Source organism: Pygoscelis adeliae, unplaced genomic scaffold, assembly GCF_000699105.1.
Source record: "Pygoscelis adeliae isolate BGI_AS28 unplaced genomic scaffold, ASM69910v1 Scaffold95, whole genome shotgun sequence".
Taxonomy (NCBI): domain Eukaryota; kingdom Metazoa; phylum Chordata; class Aves; order Sphenisciformes; family Spheniscidae; genus Pygoscelis; species Pygoscelis adeliae.
The window spans coordinates 955,535-960,516 of NW_008824869.1; the positions used below are offsets into that span (position 1 = coordinate 955,535).

The 4,982-nt window shown below is 37.3% G+C and overlaps 1 protein-coding gene across 1 annotated transcript in view; it reads left to right on the top strand.

Annotated features, from left to right (window-relative positions):
* The window catches only part of ATP9B (ATPase, class II, type 9B), a 161,932-nt gene that overhangs the window by 77,910 nt on the left and 79,040 nt on the right, over nucleotides 1-4,982 (top strand). The window lies entirely within an intron of this gene.

Here is a 4,982-nt window from a genome sequence, read left to right on the forward strand (position 1 = left end):
TTTTTCTTTTATGTATACTCCATGCTGCAGGTAAAGTTTGCTTAAAAACTTTCATCAGGCAAAATCTTAATCAGAAAGTATAGATTAGTTATACAGTTATGTAATTTTAAAATAATTGGATCTAAATATTAGTAATGTTTCATATGTGTCTCAGATATTATAAGGAGTTCACGTTATCTAGATGCTGTATTCAGGCTTTAAGCCATTTTTAAGAGCGGAAAATTTTCTTCTTCCATTTTTGCTCTATGTAAGAAAAGTCAAAAGGGCTGTGGTTATTCTTCTGCACAAAAAGACTGAGAATAAGGAATCAGAGAGCATGATTTCTGAAAAGGAGCTAGGTTTTAAGATAGGGAATTGGAACAACTGGAAACATGAGCCAAGAGGAGGAGGGGGCGTGGAAAAAGGGGAAGAAAGTAAAAAAGTGTTTCCATCTAACTTGTAAAGTTAGTCCCTACTATGAAGGCTTCTTACATCAGTGAGGGGCCTGCTGGAGGGTTGTGGGGAAGAGATCAAGTTTGAGGAGGTGGCAAAGGAGTCTGTGACTGAGCGCTCCTTTCCAGAGTCTTAAAAGATAGTCACATTCTTTGATGCTCAGTGGTGTTTGGTTTGATTGCACTGGGAAACTATTCTCTCTAAAACTGTTCTGTCAAATGGATGATGCCTAAAATTGTCCTCACTTAGGTTTTTAACTTAAGTAGCCAAGATCTGTAATCGTGTGGAAAAAGAAGCTGCTCATGAATTATAAATTTCAATACTATGTAAATGTGTTTCGAGTTTGCTTTTCCCTGAATTTATATACAGGGGAAAACTAACACTCAAAGAGTATACATTTGCAAAGTCAGTAATTTTGAATCAGTAATTTTGAATTTTAATTGAAAACCCTTCATGTTTTCATTTCTAGTGTAGATGATTTGGTTTTGTATAGAACTGTAGCTAATGTCTGCTGCCTCTTGATCTGCCATCTAAAGTTGGCACCCAAATTAATGGAAACAGTGCTCCTTAATTTATGCCTTAGCGTATGTTTGGTTTTTTTACTTCTGAGGGGTCTTGTGAAGGTTTAATTGTTTATGAAGGACTTAGGTTCATTATTAATGGTGACAGTAGAAAAATATAAGATAATTCTCTTGTTGGAGCATGGTTTTGAATAGTGGAATAATACTCTTAGGGAGCCTCAGGGTGACTCACTGAATGATACAAAGTAAAAATATTGAATGGCTCTTCAAGACTGCAGCCCTTTCTGAAGGGAAAAGTAACATGTGATCAAGTAATTAAAAATGGTGTCATGATGTGCATACAGAAGTTGGTTGAATTAAGGTAGCAGAGAGAAATAATTTCCTTCAGTAACTGATTTTGAGACATTAATTATCTTCTTAATCTAAACTTTGGCATATCATTCATTTTCACTTATGTCATCTCATATATTAACTACAATTTAATATTGTGATAATGTGCTCCTCTCATGTAAGTACTGCAGTTATCAAGCATATCAGATTTCTATTTGGATAATTGCTTGTTCTGTATGGCATTATAAATCCAGATCTTAAGAATTGCGCAGCACCTCTCTGGAGGTAATTTTAGCATTTGGCAGGATTAGGCCTTTAACAAAGAGTAGGAAATTATTGCCTTCAGTCTGTTGCTTATTTAATAAAGAATTTATAAGGTCTTACAGGTGCACTGTGTGTATAGTCATGAAAAAGACCATAAGGCAAAACAATTAGCGGATTGTTAAAATCAAGATATTCTAGATTTGGTTGATAACTGATGTATCACTCAGTTGTTTTCATCTCAATTTCAAGTTGAATGTATGTAACTAAGTTAGGATACCTAATGCTAAGCTAATCAAATTTGAATTTTTATAGTTTTTTAAAAAAATAATTAGACTTCATAATCGAATTTCCAAGATTGCACTGACAAATTTGCACAACAAATTTGTGACAACTGAGAATCTTGTTAATAAAAACACTTGTCACTGTCTGACTGCATTGTAAACACACATAAACTGCCTTGCTTAAAGCCTGCCATGGCAGGATATCAGAGATGGACTCTGCCTACAGAAGTTTGCAGGCACCTCTGCATCCCCTCCTCTACCATGGCCTGTCACAGTCCTTGACTATATCCGAAAAACTTAGTGGAAGATTAGGCTTGCACACAAGCTTGCAGACAAGTGTCACTCAGATTCCATGAAAACAGAAGAATAAACAGGCCGTAGCATGTGAAAGTCTGTATTTCTACTCTGTAGATAGCTACCTTACCTCAACCACACTTGTATCCTATTTCAGTCTCCTTACTGTCTAGGCTCAGTTCTGTTACATGCAGGTATTTTTCACCCAAAAGTATACCATGTCCATACATAAGCCTAATCTTCTATTACTTTGCCACTTTGATTCAAGAAAGTGGGTTTGTAGCCTGTGCCCAGATGGTAGGGGGTAGAGTTCTGCCCTGCAACATTGCCTGTACATTTCCTCATTTACCTTAAGACTCTTCAGTATGGGAGTCTTTAAGGCATGCTAGCTTGGAAGGCTGCTTCCTCCAATGCTCTTTAAGCAGCCTGGACATCATCTGTTACTAAGCTAAGCAAATGTGACCCATTGCGCTTGGGACTATATTATGCCCTTACCAACCCCTTGGAGGTTGTTACAAAGCATTCTGGGTCAACCTGCACTATTATCTTGACATATTACTGACTGATGCTGTCAGTCTCACGGGTGGAGACGGGGAGCTACATCACTGACACCCAGGAAAGGAATACGTAGCTGAGTTGCAGATACAAAACCTTATTTAATTTTAAAAAAGGTTTTGCATAGGACATACAGGATAATTGTTGGGCGGGGGGGTTCTCCTTCCTATTTTCCTCCTTCCAGTGATTAAATATATGCTGAATTTCCTGATATTCCCTTTGACATATTACATAAAACACATTGCATCAGCTAGGAGAGCTCACTATCTCCAAGACACACCGTTGCTATTTGTCAAGGTGATACAGAGGGTCAAGGTCAGGCTAGGAAGAGTGTTTGGGGAATTATATGGGGAATACCTCAGAAAACTTGAGCTCTGGTTGCTGATGTCCTGACAGTTCTAGAGGAGAGAGACCACAAATCAATCATCTTGCAGATCAGTAACAGTAAATGCAAGTGTATAAAGGTTTCAACTACATGTTGAATGCAGATTACCAAAGCTCATGAAAATATCAGGATACTACAATAATGGATTCTACAGGGCGAAAAAAAAAGCCTATTGCTAGACCAGTACAAGTGACAAGAAAAATATTTGCTATAATTTCAGACTATTTTTATTTTCTTTTTGAATTTTGAGAACGAAAAAATGGGTTCAACAAAATCATGTAGTGTCAAACAACTCAAGAATAAACTATTCCACAGCCTTTTTATATCAACAAATAGAGTTTAGGAGGGTGAGATTCCTCAAATTTGTGCATTTGGAAGGTGTTAACTTTCCTTGGTTTCAGTACATCTCCTCACCCCTTAGAATAACAGTAAGCTAAATGGAGAAAAAAAAAAAAATTACCATTTTGTCACACCTAGTATATATTATATACCTAGATGTTCTAGTCTCAGAGTTGATAGGTTAGATATCTAAATGGAGATTCCTACTGCTGAAGTGCTTTATCCCCCTTGCTGTAAAGCCCTGACAGAGATACAGTGACTGTGTGCATGATGTTTATCCTAACCACAGAAAGTACAAAGACTAATTTTGCCAGGATCACACTGGAAGCCTCTGGCAGGGGTAGAAATCAAAAGCCCCTCTCAAGTCCAAAGCATGCCGGCATCCTTTTGTAATTCTTTAATAAGTGAGATAGGAAAAAATATTCTGACTTTCTCCACTTACAGGCAACATCTCAGTGAGTTTCAAAAAGGTAGCAGCATGGTATGGAGTCTGTGTGTCATTCTTAACATCTATATTATTGCTGTGGAATTAATAGTAGTGCCTGAAGGAAAGGAAGTTTTGGTTAGTGAAAACTTGAAAAACTGCTGTCACTGAAGAAACAACTTTAAATGTAACCAAATAATTTAAACCACTAAGTATTTTGAAACCCTCTTAGGTTATCTTTAATTAAATTACTTCTCTTTCAGATCATTTGTGTTCGTGACATCACTGACTGTGGTGTTTGTGTTTATTGAAAGCTTTGGTAGATTTCCTTTCCAAAAGGGGAGAGAGGAAAGTCAGCAGCTAAATTTTAAAAAGCCTCAAAAGGTCCACTACAGTATGGACTTTAACTTTTTGCTCTCCATTTACTGTGATGATCAATGTGGTTCAAACTCTAAACAAGATAATGCAGTTTTCTGAAAGACCTGCTGAGATATCTGTTAAGAGGAGGTTTGTATTAATGGAATTTTGTGATCATTTCAGCAGGTGTCACTTTAGATAAAATCAGAACAATTTGTATAACTGCACAGCTGTAAAAAGCACTATTTTGTGCCAAGTCCTACACACGATTTTAATTAATGTAAGCACTCTTGTTTTTCTATGGTTCACACAGTGCTTGGGAGATACCAAAAATTAATATGATCACACACCGGATTTAGAGTATGCCTGGCTATTTGTGTGTGTAAATTCTGCACAAGTTCTCTTTTATCTCTCTTTTCCAGGCCCACGTGTGTATTCTAGTGATACCTCCTGTAACTTCTGTCTTCTTCGTTAACCATTCTGCCCTTAAGAATCAGTGGTTGCCCAATTTACATGAGAGCCAGTTTGCATAGAGGCCCGTACATAAAAGTACTTGAGTCATTGCTTTTAATAAGCCCAGGCTTGTAGTACAGCTATGCTTCAAGGAACCCCAAATTGGATTCAGTTCTTTCTACTGTGGGCCAGGGTGGAGTTCAGTGCAAATATACATCTTTGTTCACAGCTGGTATTAAGCTTAGATTTTTTGAGGATAATGAGAGAGAATAGTGGGTAAAAAACCCCTGCAGAACACCAGAACTGTCCCTGGTGCAACCACTGTGGGACAACACTAAAATTAGGCT